General features: G+C 42.6%; 1 pseudogene; it reads right to left on the bottom strand.

Moving 5' to 3' along the window:
• The window catches only part of LOC139757743 (protein O-mannosyl-transferase TMTC1-like), a 390,520-nt pseudogene that overhangs the window by 217,977 nt on the left and 154,372 nt on the right, over positions 1-18,171 (bottom strand).

Genomic DNA, 18,171 nt, shown 5'->3' with positions numbered 1-18,171 from the left:
GAGTAAACTCCATCTCTGTTATTCCAACAATATCAGGTGCGCTTTTCCTTATACAGTCCTTGAATTCCAGTTTTTTTTATCTTCAACAATTGCATGTATTGCGTCAGTCAAACATTTCCATAATTTAACACGCCTGACTTATCCCCTTCCCCGGAAAAATAAATCCACATCAAGGCCGGGCCTTAACTGAAATATAAAGTTCATGAACGAGACAAAGAGGAGTCAAAGGAGAGTCTTTTTGAACTTTGGAGAATGTAAGAAACATTGTCTTTTAAAATATGCCACGTCATAATTATCGGGAAAGTTTCAAATCTTCGAGGCGTAGGGAAAGAAACAGTTATCAAAACGGCCCACCCTTGAGTTGCCAAAGGTTAACACAGTAATGTGACGCGGCAGCTTGCCGAATATTGTGTAATTTAGCCAATGGTAGGGGCATATATGCAGCCAGCTTGCGGGAACGAAAATCAAAGTAATATCTGTAGAAGAGGGGAAGGGAACCAACGTTCTGCTGTAAGACAGGCAGGTCAAATTTAGATGTTAGCTTGGAAGAGTATATAAGTCGGACTACTTCTGACTGAACTCTGTTAAGTAAGAATAGAAAGTTAGAACCACCCGAGATGTGAGAGCAGTACTCAACACAAGGACGGATCGATCTTTTGTATAAACGGAGCAACTTTTCTGAAGAACAGAAAATTCGACATCTAAACAGGACTCTCAGTTTCTTCGAGGCAGAACTATTTCCGTAATGTGGGGTTTCTGAAATAGAGTGGATGTTACGGTAATACTAAGTATGTTCAGTGAGTCAAGTGGTGGAATTACAGAATCGTCGAAGAAGAAAGTTGTGAGGAATCTTCGATGGAGAGATAGGCAGAATCTGGATCTTGGAGACATTAAACTTAACCGGATTTCGTCTGCGTCACTGACATATCCTGTCCGAGTTCATTGAAGAAGTTGTGTTGAAACGAGTGAGAGAAGAAGGAGCAGAACTGAAGGATGTGGAAGAATGCAGTGCTGAATCGGTAGCGGATGACTGTACGTTTAGTTATCAGCAGAAGAAAGGAAATCTTCAATAAAAAGTAGAAGTATAGGTGACAGGACGAAACTTTGAGAGACACCGTTGTTTATGAATGAAGGGGGAAACTCTGATTCTTCAACAACCATGGAGACAGATCAGCTGGAGAGGAAGGTAGATAAAAGAGAACAAATTGAGGGAGGGAAGCCAAAAGAAGGGAGCTTAGACGCGAGATCCCTGTGCCACACCCGGTCATTAGCCTCCATCTCTCTATGTCATACGTTTGTCCATCAAATTTGATGAAAACATTACAAGATTTCTTCTTGTCTCTAGTTTCTCTGACTGCCAAAGCACCTCATGGTTCGCTGGTCGTCCCCTTATAGCTTGAATAGATCCATCTTTCTCTCCACCTTTCCCGGTGTCCTTTGTTCCAGTATCCCAGGTCTCGGCTCCACTGAATAGTCTTTCTATTCTAGTTTTCCCTAAACAGGTTCAGAAATTTCTTATGCAATACCTCCCAGCCCAATATTTTTGACATGTTCTCTACTGTTTGTATATGTTTTTTTTTCTTTTGTTTAGGAAGGTCTCAAGGATATGAAAAAGAATGAAGAATTTTTGCCAATTTTTGTATCTTCTCTTCTCTGGTTATATGCCTTCTGAAGCCCCTCATCTACTTTGATTATATGATTATTCTCTTTGTGTATCTTTATTTTTCAAATCCGTTATCTCGTTTCCCATCAAATGACGCTTGATGATCTTTGATCTGACTCCTCAGCTTTGTTTTGAATCCTTTTCCACTGATGCTGTATCTCGATCATTTCAAATAATGACATCGACTTATAGACTCAGATGGCTGAGCCTTTATCACACTCCCTTCCTTCCTTCTTTTGAGTCTAGCCATAACATCTTGATATCATACTTTCCCTTATATGAATCAAAGTCAAAAGACCTATAGCCTATCTTGGCTCTATCTGTGTTTGATAACAGGCTGAGCCTAGCCTAATCTAACAGTTGGGTTAATATCATGGCCTAGTCTATGAGACCCAAACTGGCTTTGTTCATGCAGTGCTGAAGGTCTTAAGATGTTCTCCAGCTGACGAAGAAAAGAAACCTGGTTATCTTTTTGGCATCACAAAGCAGGAATTCATCCAGAAAATAGAAGATATATTTCTGTTGGAAGCTGATGAACATCAGCTGTTAGGGTTGCTGATTAGTAACCTATTTTCATTTACTGTTACACTCCTAGCGAGAATTTCTTCGGGAAACTCGTTTGCAAACTTTATGTTTGTCATTTACAATATCTCTTAGTTGAATATTTCTACACAAACCATAACTTAGCTAGCAATGCTTGGCAACACTCCTCAACATTTCCAGTGCTTGTCATCGGTCGCTTGCTTCCTTGATTCATGAGGTAATCAGTGTCATGTAATTTCCTACCTGTATTGTATGAGTAGAGAAATCTGAATAGCGTCATTTTTCCTTGTGCTTCAAGAATCGTCCACTGAAGCAGTGACCCGCGTAGATGATTCTGCCTGAGTGACTGGTAAACCTTTCCCTTCCAGTGTTTCATAATGTATCACTCGCCTATTTTAGTTTTGAGTGACTGTGTTAAACTTGCTTTCCTATCCAGTGTTTCATAATGTATCACTCGCTCATTCAAGTTTTGAGTGACTGTGTTAAACTTGCTTTCCTATCCAGTGTTTCATATTGTTTCTGTCGCCTGTTCGGTTTTGTGATCAGCCACTTGCCCACCTTCGCCCAGGGACTACTTGTCATCTTCTTGTTTTCGAATAAGACAAAGTCATGATCAGAGTCGTGTTAACTCTTCTCCAGGTAGAAACTTTGAGTTGAGCTGCTAATGTGTCCCCAGTTGTGACATTTATCTATCAACCATCTGCCTGGCAGTTATCTGATGCTCCTCGCGTTACCAGTAACCGATATCATTTTAAGAGATGATATACTGAATCAATGAGCTGATCCTGAAATCCTGACGTTTGATCAATAATTCCTTCCTTCATGTGATGTCAAACACTGATGACATTCGACCCTGGGCTGAGGCGCCACCCACAGCGACGTACTTATCCTGTCACACCTCGCGTCACTTTCACCCTCGCTCATCCTCAGGGAGCTTTCACTACTGCTCAGCTAATACTGCTCATCCGCTCCTCAACCGTTGCTGATGGGGTGGACATGACCTCCTGGCTGTGGTAAGCTATGGCAGTGTGCTTCTTACAGGAAAGAGGGTTTCATCAATCGCAATTTGGATGGCCTTGCTCGCATGGGTCAGTATTCGAGCTCTCCCACTTAAACTTCCTAAGTTTACAACATTCTGACAACATTGTGGGAATAATCAATTTCCAACCAACGTCCAGGCATCCAGCGCCATCACTCGTACCTGCTATAACAACGTCCAGTGTGTTCTCTCTCTGAATGATGATATTCCCTCTACTGTTACGAATGGTTGAGTTTCCTCTTCCTCGAATGATCGTTCATCTATGCTGATGATCCATAGGAAATGGCTTTTATCTTGCTGACAACGTTGATAGATCTCTTAACTCTGGCTCGATAGCATGTAAGAATGAGGCTGAAGTTCTACATGAGCTAGAACTATTGTGCTCTCTCAGAATCTAATGTTCATCCTGCGTGCTTCATGGAGTCTTTAGCATTTCTGTAAGATTCTTGAACATCCTTGGGTGACTGTCGTCTGGTGGACATCACAGTAATTCCTGACCTGGCCTTCAAGGGTGACATTCTTCAGTGATTTTTTTCTATGAGCTCTCGTAACATTTCTCTTACCCCTTCTACCATGCAGATCCTCTGCTGTGATCATCTTGTTCCACTCTCACTTGACACCTGTGACCTTACCACCCATACAAGCATCTCGTCCCTGCTTGAGTACGACATGGTCACCCTCTCTCTCCACCTCCCTCCTGCCTCAGGCCACCGTTTGTGTGTGTGTGTGTGTGTGTGTGTCGCGCTTCGCAGCTGCATCTAGCCTTCTTAACTTAACCCTGCGGTCCATTTGTATCCCACCTCATTCTTTTGTGAAAGAGTGACTCCAAAATCCTATAGCGTTCATCATTCTTCCTCTCTATCATTCTTTAAGCCTCAAGTTAAGTGTTGTTGGGAAGCAGCGAGTGAAATGGAAAGTCTTACGAATATATGGTGTAGAAGGTAAGCTGCTACAAGCAGTGTTTTATCAAGGGTAGGAACAGAGGGGAGTGAATGGTTCCCAGAGAAGGTCGGTCTGCGGCAGGGGTGCGTGATGTCACCATGGTTGCTTAATTTGTTTTGGATGGGGTTGTTAGGGAAGTGAATGTAAGAGTTTTGGAGAGACTGCTGGGGGATGAGAGGATCTGAGAAGAAAGTCAGTTGTTCGTCGATGATACAGCACTGGTGGCTGATTCGAGTGAGAAACTGCAGAAGTTAGTGATGTAGTTTGAAAGGGTGTGTGAAATGGGAAAGTTGAGAGTAAATGTGAATAAGAGCAAGATTATTAGGTTCAGTAGGGCTGAAGGACAAAATTGTTCGAATGTAGGCTTGAATGGAGAAAGATTGGAGGAAGTGCATTTTTTTTCAGTTGCCTAGATGTGGTCTTGAAAGCGACTGGAACTATGGAGGCAAAAGCGAATCATAGGGTGGGGGAGAAGGCGAAGGTTCTGGGAGCACTGAGGAATGTGTGGAAAGATAGAACATTATCTCGTAGAGCAAAACTTGGTATATTTGAGGGAATAGTAGTTCCAACAATGTTATATGGTTCAAGGCATGGGCTATAGATAGGGTTGCGCGGAGGAGGATGGATGTGTTGGAAATGAAATGTTTGAGAACAATACGTAGCGTGAGGTGGTGTAATCAAATAGGAATGAAAGGGTAAGAGAGATGTGTGGAAATAGAAAGAGTGTGAATGAGAGAGTAGAAGAAGGTGTTGAAATGGTTTGGACGTATGGAGAGAATGAGTGAAGAAAGGTTAGCAAAGAGGATTTATGTATCAGAGGTGGAGGGAACAAGAAGCGGGAGACCAAACTGGAGATGGAATAATTAAGCAAAAAAGATTTTGAGCGATCGGGGTCCGAACATATAGGAGGGTGAAAGGCGTGTAAGGAATAGAGTGAATCGGAACGATGTGATATACTGGGGTTGACGTGCCGTCAGTGGACTGAACCAGCGTATGAAACGTACGGGGTAAACCATGGAAAGGTCTGTGTGGCCTGGATGTGGATAGGATGCTGTGTTTTCGGTGCATTACACAGGACAGTTCGAGTGTTGATATGTGCAGATGTGGACTTTTTTTCATCTGTTTCCTGGCGCTACCTCACTAACGCAGGAAATGGTAATCATGTATGATAAATAGAAATAATGAATATGCGTAATTTTCCTTTCGTGGAAATTGGAATATTTTTCTTTACGTTAGATGAGACGCAACGTGTAACTGAATGCCCTAATCAAGGCAGCCTCATATCGTATCCTAAGCCAGGCAGCCATTTTATCTACCAGCTCTCTGGGGAGGATGAACAGCTGGGTCGACTGTAAACTGGCTGCAGCCTCTCAGTGCATATCTCTGTTCTCTATGTTTGTGTCCAAATTTCCTACATCTACTCAAGTGAGGACACCTCTGGGTATGAGACCGAGTCTGTGTTGAGCTTTTTCTGTGTTGGTGCTGAAAACACACTTCCCTTAGAGCTTTCCAATACAAACCCAAGAACACTGCGTACCCGCAACACTCCACTGGTCCCTCACAACACCGACTACCCTACAACACACTACACCTTCCTTCCCCATAATGCCATATCTCCTCACAAAAACTTCACCCACAGCACTCAACCATTTCCTTACAATATTACTCCAACGCGACATTAAGCTGCTCCCCCACAACACTCCACTGCTCCCCACAACACTCCACTGCTCTTCCACAACACTCCACTGCTCCTCACAACGCGTCACTGCTCCCCCACAACACTCCACAGTTTCTCCACAACACTCCACTATTTTCTCACAATATTCCAATGCTTCCACACAAGACTTTTTTTGCTCCATCACTAGACCTCTCTCCTCCCCCACAATAATTCTCTTCTCCTCTACAAGATTCCACTGCTCCCCCACAATAATCCCCTCCTCCGCTACAAGACTATTATAAGACTCCACTGTTCCCCCACGAGGCTCCGCTGCTCCTCCACATAACTACACCGCTCCACATTCCTAAGATGCGAAACAGAACGATGGAAAGAAATGAGTATTTTGTGTGAGTCAGGAGAGTGTGTCTGTACGTTGTGCACTATACTTACCATAAGACATAACCGGAGGAGCCTCCGTGCCAGAGATTTCAGGTGTTTGCTTGCATGTTGCCTGCAGAATAATCTGAAAAGACAGGTTTACCAAGCATTATTATTCATCTGTGCCAGAAAGATGAACGTATTCAAACAAAACTGTTAGGAATGGGACGGTCAAATGATCAATATTACCTTAGTGATGGTTATGGTTATTTGAGGAGGACACCCGGGTACCGACGACCACATTATGTCACAAGGCAGGGCCAGCGCGTAGACCTCACCGCAGAAAAATTTGGAGTTAAGAATATAGAGTCGTGTGAGGTACGTGTTGTCGGATGTTTATGTGAGAGATGAAGAGCCTGTGTGTTTGGATTGAATGTCAACATCCCACGTGCATGTGAGGCGGAGAGAAAAGACAGTAACCTGGGCCAGCAAAGGGAACCTGACAGCCACTGTAGTGCTGGCTCGCTGTGCCTCCGTTATCTCCTCTCCTTTGGCCGGGCGGTAATACAACCAAGGTCGGCTGTTGCTTACTGCCTTCTGCCGCGGAGAGAGAGAGAGAGAGAGAGAGAGAGAGAGAGAGAGAGAGAGAGAGAGAGAGAGAGAGAGAGAGAGAGAGAGAGAGAGAGAGAGAGAGAGAGAGAGAGAGAGAGAGTCGTAGCAAAGGACGATCCGTGAGACGCTCACCTGCTGACGTGTTTCCTGTGCAGTATGACGTCCCAGGCGGCACACACCAGCAGGGAGGTGAGGGCGTGCTCCTTACACAGCGTCCCCACACCTGCCAGCAACCCAGCCCGTCGTAGCCACACCCAGCTCCCTCCTGCTGCTCCCACACCCTCCTGCATGACCTCAGGGTCTTCCCTCCGGCTGCTATCCCAGCTGGACCTGTTGTTACTGCCTCCTTCTTCTACGAGGATGGGCAGCCCCATCCCTGCTTCCCATCCTCCGCCTTCGTCTCCGCCATCATCGTCGCAGTCCTGTGGATCGTCGAGGTTATCCTTGTCGCCTTCAATCGCTCTGGCGGAGAAACATGGAAGAGGTGAAGACCAGGTGGGATACAGACGGCCTGTGGAACTTAGATAAAGATTGAGTAATCGTGTGATCCTCTCAACAATGACTGATTCAGACTTAGGATTCTGGTGTTTAGTTTAAAGTCACATATAAATCATGAATTCAGATATATTTCATAACACCCTGATATGATAGGCATATACGTCCAGAATGTTATATTTTACTAAGTCTCAGTTTCAACCAATAAATCTTTAAGTATTTCAACACAAAATCATACAAAACGTGCGTCAAAAACCGGTTTTTGTCACTATTTTTAACGTAAACACTTTCCGCTTGTCTAAAATTTTGGGTCAAGCCATTTAGGTCAGGAGTCCACTGCTCTGCAGACAGTTATATGTAGCCTCAGAGTGGGTGAGGACGCTCGGATTTTCCTCTCTGATATCAAACATGCAACGGGACCCCACGAGGGGTTGATGGCAAATTGTGCCGGCAGTAAATATATATATACATATATATATATATATATATATATATATATATATATATATATATATATATATATATATATATATATATATATATATATATATATATTTATTTTATTTCATCTATTAATTATACTTTGTCGCTGTCTCCCGCGTTAGCGAGGCAGCACAAGGAAACAGACGAAAGAATGGCCCAACCCTCCCACATACACATGTATATACATACACGTCCACACACTCACATATACATACCTATACATTTCAACGTATACATATATATATACATACACAAACATATACATATATATACATGTACATAATTCATACTTGCTGCCTGTATTCACTCCCGTCGCCACCCCACCACACATGAAATGATACCCCACCTACTCCCCACGCGCGCGAAGTAGCGCTAGGAAAAGACAACAAAGGCCACATTCGTTCACTCAGTCTCTAGCTGTCATATATAATACACCGAAACCACAGCACCCTTTCCTCATCCAGGCATCACAAAACATTCCATGGTTTACCCCAGACTCTTCACATGCCCTGGTTCAATCCACTGACAGCACGTCAACCCCGGTATACCAAATCCTTCCAATTCACTCTATTCCTTGCACGCCTTTCACCCTCCTGCATGTTCAGGCTCTGATCGCTCAAAATCATTTTCACTCCATCTTTCCACCCCCAATTTGGTCCTCCACTTCTCGTTCCCTCCACCTCTGACACATATATCCTCTTTGACAATCTTTCCGCACTCATTCTCTCTATGTAACCAAACCATTTTAATACATCATCTTCTGCTCTCTCAACCACACTCTATTTATTGCCACACATCTCTCTTACCCTTTCATTACATACTCAATCAAAGAATCTCACACCACATATTGTCCGCAAACATCTCATTTCCAACACATCTACAAACCTCCGCACAACCCTATCTATAGTCCACGCCTCTCAACCATATAACATTGTTGGAACCACTATTCCTTCAAACATACCCATTTTTGCTTTCCGAGATAATGTTCTCGACTTCCACACATTTTTCAACGCTTCCAGAACTTTCGCTCCCTTCCCCACCCTGTGACTCATTTCTGCTTCCATGGATCCATTCGCGGCCAAATCCACTCGAAGATATCTAAAACACTTCACTTCCTCCAGTTTCTCTCCATTCAAACTTACCTCCCAATTGACTTGTCCCTCAACCTTAGTGAACCTAATAACCTTGCTCTTATTCACATTTACTCTAAGTTTTCTTCTTTCACACACTTTACCAAACTCAGTCACCAGCTTCTGCAGTTTCTCACCCGAATCAGCCACCAGCGCTGTATCATCAACGAACAACAACTGACTCACTTCCTAAGCCCTCTCATCCACAACATACTGCATACTTGCCCCTCTCTCCAAAACTCTTGTATTCACCTCCCTAACAACCCCATCCATAAAATAAACAACCATGGAGACATCACACACCCCTGCCGCAAACCGACATTCACTGAGAACCAATCACTTTCCTCTCTTCCTACTCGTACGCATGCCTTACATCCTTGATAAAAACTTTTTAATGCTTCTAGTAACTTCCTTCCTACACCATATACTCTTAATACCTTCCACAGAGCATCTCAATCAACTCTATCATATGCCTTCTCCAGATCCATAAATGCTACATACAAATCCATATGTTTTTCTAAATATTTCTCACACACATTCTTCAAAGCAAACACCTGATCCACACATCCTCTTCCGAAACCACACTGCTCTTCCCCAATCTGATGCTCTGTACATGCCTTCACCCTCTCAGTCAATATCCTCCCATATAATTTCCCAGGAATACTCAACATACTTGTACCTTTGTAATTTGAGCATTCACCTTTATGCTCTTTGCCTTTGTACATTGGCACTATGCATGCATTCCGCCAATCCTTAGGCACTTCACCATGAGCCATACATACATTGAATATCCTCACAAACCAGTCAACAACACAGTCGCCCCCCCCCCATTTTTTTTGTTTATAAATTTCACTGCGTTACCATCCAAACCCACCGCCTTGCCGGCTTTCATCTTCCGCAAAGCTTTCATTACCTCTTCTCTGCTTACCAATCATTCTCCCTGACCCTCACACTTCGCACACCATCTCAACCGAAACACCCAATATCGCCACTCTATTATCTAACACATTCATCAATCCTTCAAAATACTCATTCCATCTCCACACATCACCACTACTTGTTATTACCTACCCATTAGCCCCCTTTACCGATGTTTCCATCTGTTCTCTTGTCTTACGCACTTTGATATAAATATATATATATATATATATATATATATATATATATATATATATATATATATATATATATATATATATATATATATATATATATATATATATATTTCTTTTTTCTTTCTTTCGTACTATTCGCCATTTCCCACGATAGCGAGGTAGCGTTAAGAACAGAGGACTGGGCCTTCGAGGGAATATCCTCACCTGGCCCCCTTCTCTGTTCCTTCTTTTGGAAAATTGAAAAAAACGAGAGGGGAGGATTTCCAGCCACCCGCTCCCTCCCCTTTTAGTCGCCTTCTACGACACGCAGGTAATACGTGGGAAGTATTCTTTCTCCCCTATCCCCAGGGATATATATATATATATATATATATATATATATATATATATATATATATATATATATATATATATATATATATATATATATATATATATATGTATGTATATATATATATATATATATATATATATATATATATATATATATATATATATATATATATATATATATATATATATATATATATATTATCCCTGGGGATAGGGGAGAAAGAATACTTCCCACGCATTCCTCACGTGTCGTAGAAGGCGACTAAAGGGGACGGGAGCGGGGGGCCAGAAACCCTCCCCTCCTTGCATTTTAACTTTCTAAAAGGGGAAACAGAAGAAGGAGTCACGCGGGGAGTGCTCATCCTCCTCGAAGGCTCAGACTGGGGTGTCTAAAAGTGTGTGGATGTAACCAAGATGAGAAAAAAGGAGAGATAGGTAGTATGTTTGAGGAAAAGAACCTGGATGTTTTGGCTCTGAGTGAAACGAAGCTCAAGGGTAAAGGGGAAGAGTGGTTTGGGAAGGTCTTGGGAGTAAAGTCAGGGGTTAGTGAGAGGACAAGAGCAAGGGAAGGAGTAGCAGTACTCCTGAAACAGGAGTTGTGGGAGTATGTGATAGAGTGTAAGAAAGTAAATTCTAGATTGATAGGGGTAAAACTGAAAGTTGATGGAGAGAGATGGGTGATTATTGGTGCATATGCAACTGGGCATGAGAAGAAAGATCATGAGAGGCAAGTGTTTAGGGAGCAGTTGAATGAGTGTGTTAGTGGTTTTGATGCACGAGACCGGGTTATAGTGATGGGTGATTTGAATGCAAAGGTGAGTAATGTGGCAGTTGAGGGAATAATTGGTATACATGGGGTGTTCAGTGTTGTAAATGGAAATGGTGAAGAGCTTGTAGATTTATGTACTGAAAAAGGACTGGTGATTGGGAATACCTGGTTTAAAAAGCGAGATATACATAAGTATACGTATGTAAGTAGGAGAGATGGCTAGAGAGCGTTGTTGGATTACGTGTTAATTGATAGGCGTGCGAAAGAGAGACATTTAGATTTAAATGTGCTGAGAGGTGCAACTGGAGGGATGTCTGATCATTATCTTGTTGAGGCGAAGGTGAAGATTTGTAAGGGTTTTCAGAAAAGAAGAGAGAATGTTGGGGTGAAGAGAGTGGTTAGAGTTGGTGAGCTTGGGAAGGAGACTTGTGTGAGGAAGTACCAAGAGAGACTGAGTACAGAATGGTAAAAGGTGAGAACAAAGGAGGTTAGGGGAGTGGGGGAGGAATGGGATGTATTTAGGGAAGCAGTGATGGCTTGCGGAAAAGATGTTTGTGGCACGAAAAGCGTGGGAGGGGGGTTGATTAGAAAGGGTAGTGAGTGGTGGGATGAAGAAGTAAGATTATTAGTGAAAGAGAAGAGAGAGGCATTTGGACGATTTTTGCAGGGAAAAATGCAAATGAGTGGGAGATGTATAAAAGAAAGAGGCAGGAGGTCAAGAGAAAGGTGCAAGAGGTGAAAAAGAGAGCAAATGAGAGTTGGGGTTAGAGAGTATCATTAAATTTTAGGGAGAATAGAAAGATTGTGATAACAAGTAGCGGTGATGTGAGAGGGAGATGGAGTGAGTATTTTGAAGGTTTGTTGAATGTGTTTGATGATAGAGTGGCAGATATAGGGTGTTTTGGTCGAGGTGGTGTGCAAAGTGAGAAGATTAGGGAAAATGATTTGGGAAACAGAGAAGAGGTAGTATAAGCTTTGCGGAAGATGAAAGCCGGCAAGGCAGCGGGTTTGGATGGTATTACAGTGGAATTTATTTAAAAAGGGGGTGACTGTATTGTTGAGTGGCTGGTAAGGATATTTAATGTATGTAAGATTGATGGTGAGGTGCCTGAGGATTGGCGGAATACTTGCATAGTGCCATTGTACAAAGGCAAATGGGATAAGAGTGAGAACTTAAATTACAGAGGTATAAGTTTGTTGAGTATTCCTGGTAAATTATATGGGAGGGTATTGAATGAAAGGGTGAAGGCATGTACAAAGCATCAGATTGGGTAAGAGCAGTGTGGTTTCAGAAGTGGTAGAGGATGTGTGGATCAGGTGTTTGCTTTGAAGAATGTATTTGCGAAATACTTAGAGGAGCAAATGGATTTGTATGCATCATTTATGGATCTGGAGAAGGCATATGATAAAGTTGATAGAGATGCTCTGTGGAAGGTATTAAGAATATATGGTGTGGGAGGCAAGTTGTTAGAAGCAGTGAAAAGTTTTTTTTCTTTTTTTATAGAGGATGTAAGGCCTGTGTACGTGTCGGAAGAGAGGAAAGTGATTGGTTTTCAGAGAACGATGGTTTGCGGCAGGGGTGCGTGATTTCTCCATGGTTGTTTAATTTGTTTATGGATGGGGTTGTTAGGGAGGTGAATGCAACTATGCAACTATGCAGGCTGTTGTTGATGAGAGAGCTTGGGAAGTGAGTCAGTTGTTGTTCGCTGATGATACAGCACTGGTGGCTGATTCGGGTGAGAGACTGCAGAAGCTGGTGACTTAGTTTGGTAAAGTGTGTGAAAGAAGAAAGCTGAGAGTAAATGTGAATAAGAGCAAGGTTATTAGGTATAGTAGGGTTGAGGGACAAGTGAATTGGAAGGTAAATATGTGGAGAGAAACTGGAGGAAGTGAAGTGTTTTAGATATCTGGGAGTGGATTTGGCAGCGGATGGAACCATGGAAGCGGAAGTGAATCATAGAGTGGGGGAGGGGGCGAAAGTTCTGGGAGCGTTGAAGAATGTGTGGTCGAGAACTTTATCTTGGAAAGCAAAAATGGGTATGTTTGAAGGAATAGTGGTTCCAACAATGTTATATGGTTGCGAGGCGTGGGCTATAGATAGAGTTGTGCGGGGAGGTTGGATGTGCTGGAAATGAGATGTTTAAGGACAATACGTAGTGTGGGGTGGTTAGATCGAGTAAGTAATGAAAGGGTAAGAGAGATGTGTGGTAATAAAAAGAGTGTCGTTGAGAGAGCAGGGTGTTTTGAAATGGTTTGGTCACATGGAGAGAATGAGTGAGGAAAGATTGACAAAGAGGATATATGTGTCAGAGGTGGAGGGAACGAGGAGAAGTGGGAGACCAAATTGGAGGTGGAAAGATGGAGTGAAACAGATTTTGAGTGATCGGGGCCTGAACATGCAGGAGGGTGAAAGGCGGGCAAGGAATAGAGTGAACTGGAACGATGTGGTATACCGGGGTCGACTTGCTGTCAATGGATTGGACCAGTGCATGTGAAGCGTCTGGGGTAAACCATGGAAAGTTTTGTGGGGCCTGGATGTGGAAAGGAAGCTGTGGTTTCGGTGCATTATACATGACAGCTAGAGACTGAGTGTGAACGAATGTGGCCTTTGTTGTCTTTTCCTAGCGCTACCTCGCGCACATGCTGGTGGGAGGGGTTGTTATTTCATGTGTGGCAGGGTGGCGACGGGAATGAATAAGGACAGATAACATGAATTATGTACATGTGTATATATGTATATGTCTGTGTGTGTATATATATGTATACGTTGAGATGTATAGGTATGTATATGCGCGTGTGTGGACGTGTATGTATATACATGTGTATATGGATGGGTTGGGCCGTTCTTTCGTCTGTTTCCTTGCGCTCTCTAGCTAACGCGGGAGACAGCGACAAAGTATGATAAGTAAATAGATAAGTAGATAAGTACCTAAGACGCGGTGAGGGCTTGTGAGGGGCAGCTATTCCCAAAGAGAATTAGAGTCGTTGATGCCGAAAGTCGCAAGCTCCTGGACTTACATTCGTAAGAGCGGCGCCTCTTATGGAGTGGGTTAGGTCATTTATAGATTACAGCGGCAGGTTTTTATCTGATACAGCCAACAATAAGTGTGGATATCAGGGTTTACTACTACAGGTGTTCATGTGTAGGATGGGTCACCTAGCACATTTGTCCGAAGTCACAGATGTCGCCTGCTACCCAGTCAAGGAGACGTAATTAAGGTGACACTGTGGAGTGAGTGTGGGTCGTGGCACAGTCAAATGACTATTATGGGTTCAGATACAGTGTATGTATAGTTGGGGTGGAGGGTCGGGGTGGAGGTGGGAGGTGGTTCTGACATAGAAAAGAGGTTGAGTGGAATAAAGGATTGGTCTTAACGATGAGAAACTCGTGTTAGGGGTTTAACTACGTGTTCCAGATTGTTAAGTAGCGAAAGAGAACGAGCTTAGACTCCATCATGGTTATGCCAAGCAGAGCCAAGCGACTATGTGGCGTACGGTGTAATCTTTGGCGCACACGACTCCAACGCAACTGGAGCGGAGGAACGAACCTCAAAGAACGGGAGATGATGGAAGGATGGCAGCCACTCAGGGCAGGAGGAATCAAGAGCGAAGGTGATGATTACCTGTGGTAGGAGAGAACAGTGGCGAGGAAGACGAGGGAGGCCAGCACGTCCGCTCTGCCCACCATACCCGTCACCTGTAGGGAGGAAGACACGTCACGTCTGAGACCTGCACGTCATCACACCGTCACACACACACACACACACCATAACTGGTCTCGTTAACAATACGGCACAGCCGGGAGGAGCGAGGCGAGAGAAGTGGTGGCAGGAGCCAGGCAAGAGAGAGAGGAAGTAGGAGGAGCAGGTAGCAGTAGAAGTAGTACTTATCAAAGGCAACTGCCTGCCACCAGCTTACTATACAGGTGGTGAGCCTCACCAACTCCAGCATGTCAGGCACAATATAATGAAGAATCTCTCTCTCTCTCTCTCTCTCTCTCTCTCTCTCTCTCTCTCTCTCTCTCTCTCTCTCTCTATGGGGAGGATCAAATTTGGAAAAATAAAAGTTTATTTGTCATTTAGAAAATACTTCAAATGTAATGCTCCTCAAACATCCACTCCGCCCCTTGTGAAATGAAAAAGATTCTTAAAATTATTGCCTACAGATTATACCATTCGTAACAAATACATGTAAAGTAACATAATGTTTTCCTATAATGGTCTTGTATGGTGATGATTGGACGAAGGATCAGACAGTCAGGCGCTGAGGGTTGATCAATGTCTCTTTTGTGGTCGTACTTTCACACTACAAATTCCTAAGACACATTTATTGTTTCTTAACAGGTTTGATACCACAGAATATACGTTATCCACCTGCGTATCATGTTGGTATTATCTACTCGTCATTTAAGTAAGCAAAATATCCTTTACATACATAAAAGAACAAATGTTTTTCTCACAAAAAGATATAAACTACAGAAATAAAATTATCATTAATCTCTTCAGATATCATCCTTTCGTTGCTTCCGCGATAGAATATACTACATTGTTAAATAACGGAAAAAATGTTTGTAAATTATCGTTTGTTGGCTAAACACAACGAACATCATCTACGTACCTAAACCAGATTCCCTTAGAGGGGTAAAATATCCCTTAGTAATTTTGTATCAAAGAATTTCAGGTAAAGATTACTTGACACTGGTGAAAGAAGGTTACCCATCGCCATACCAAATTTCTGAGCATAATATTGTCCATTGAATTCAAACTCACCGTATCTTATACACAAATCTATCAACTCGATAAACAACCTGATATTCTAGATATTCTATGTATTCTAGATATTCGAAGAGGTCATCAACTGGAACTTTTGTGAACAAGGATGACACATCAAAACTTACAAGCTCGATATCAAAATCAACTTGGATATTATTAAGCTTGTTAACTAAATCTACATTATCTGTGGTACTGGAATTTGATATAATAACAACTAGTGGTCTCGATAAACCAGCCATTTTGATGAGTTATACGTGAATGGGTCATGCTGGATAATTTGGCCCATGTGTATTGATAAGTCCATACATATATGGGAATGGTGGGGACAATGATGAAAATGATTTGCTGAGAGAATCACTACCTTTCAACAACAACTTCAGCCATACATAAAGAGAAAATTAACAGCATCTAGGAGATTTCTTGTAAGTTTAAAGTACGTTCTATCATCTATAAAAGATCATTGATTTTTGCCTACAATCACAACTGTGTTACCCTTGTCTGATTTAAATATATGTATTTCAATATCTTTCTTCAAATTATTAATAACGATGATAAATCTTTCTGGACAGTTAGGAGCGTAGGTGGTTCTGACAACCTGGCATACACTACACCTTCACTAATGTTCACTTCATCGTCAGATAATTCACTTTGTTTACTCATGTTAAAAATCATGACCATTGTATTGACTGGAATAACGGTAATTCATTTACTAAACGTAACTTCTTGACCAAAGAAAATATCATTGAGTTTTTTCTTATCAAATACACAAAGAATTACATATTGAATATAAGTGAAGGTTTACATAATCTGGATAGTTTTGTCGTCGGCAAAATTTGTCAACGGTTCCTTGTACTGTCCACCTAAATTTTCATGAGAGGCACCGTGCCAGACCAAAATACCACCAACCAGAACACCACCAACCGGAAACAAGTTTCCAACGGTGTCTTAGTCTCATTCTAGTATCTCCCCTGACGATGTGATCATTATACGAAAGTGACTGGGGAACTTACCGAGTTTCATTTCCTGGTGGTTGCCAGCAAATATGTATACATGCCACAGGGTGAGGGAATACAAGGAATAGAGTGAAATGGAACGACGTGGTATACCGAGGTCAACGTGCTGTCAATGGACTGAACCAGGGCATGTGAAACGTCTGGGGTAAACTATGAAAAGGTCTGTGGGGTTTGGAAAACAGACATAAAAGGCCACATTCGCTCACACTCAGTTTCTAGCTGTCATGTGTAATACACCGAAACTACAGCTCCCTATGTATATCCTGGCACCACAGACCTTCCCATGGTTTACCTCAGACGTTTTACATGCCCTGGTTCAGTCCATTGACAGCACGTTGACCTCGGTATACCACATCGTTCCATTTCACTCTACTTCTTGCACGCCTTTCACCCTCCTGCATGTTCAGGCCCCGATCGCTCAAAATCTATTCGCTTAATCCTTCCAATTCCAATTTGGTCTCCCGCTTCTTGTTTCCTCCACCTCTGACACATATATCTTCTTCGTTAATCTTTCCTCACTCATTCTCTCCATATGTTCAAACCATTTCAACACACCCTGCTCTCTCACCCACTCTTACCCTTTCATTACTTACTTGATCAAAACCCCTCACACTACATATTGTCCACAAACATTCAATTTCCAACACATCCACCCTCCTCCATATAACCCTATCTATAGCCCATGCCTCGCATCCATATGATATCGTTGAAACCGTTATCTCTTCAAACATACCCATTTTTGCACTCCGAGATAACGTTCTCTTTTTCCCCACATTGTCCATCGCTCCCAGAACCTTCGCCCCCTTCCCCACCCTTAGACTCACTTCCACTTCCACGGTTCCAATCGCTGCTAAGTTCACTCCCAGATATCTAAAACACTCCACTTCCACCAAAATTTTCCATTCAAACTAACATTCCAACTACCTTGTCCCTCACTCCTGCTGAACCTTTTTCTTATTCACATTTACTTTCAGTTTTCTCTTTCACAGTTTTCCATAGTCACCATCTTCTGCAGTTTCACATCCGAATCAGCCACTAGAGTTATATCATCAGCGAACAACAACTGATTCACTTCCCAGGCTCTCTCATCCCCAACAGACTGCATACTCACCTCTCTCTCCAAAACTCTTGCATTCACCTCCCTAACAACCCCATCCATAAACAAATCAAACCACCATGGTGAAATCACACACCCCTGCCGCAGACCGTAAACATGCCTTACATCCT

Source organism: Panulirus ornatus, chromosome 28, assembly GCF_036320965.1.
Source record: "Panulirus ornatus isolate Po-2019 chromosome 28, ASM3632096v1, whole genome shotgun sequence".
NCBI classification, from domain to species: Eukaryota; Metazoa; Arthropoda; class Malacostraca; order Decapoda; family Palinuridae; genus Panulirus; species Panulirus ornatus.
The sequence above is the reverse complement of the archived record's forward strand: the minus strand, read 5'-3'. Positions and strand labels throughout refer to the sequence as shown.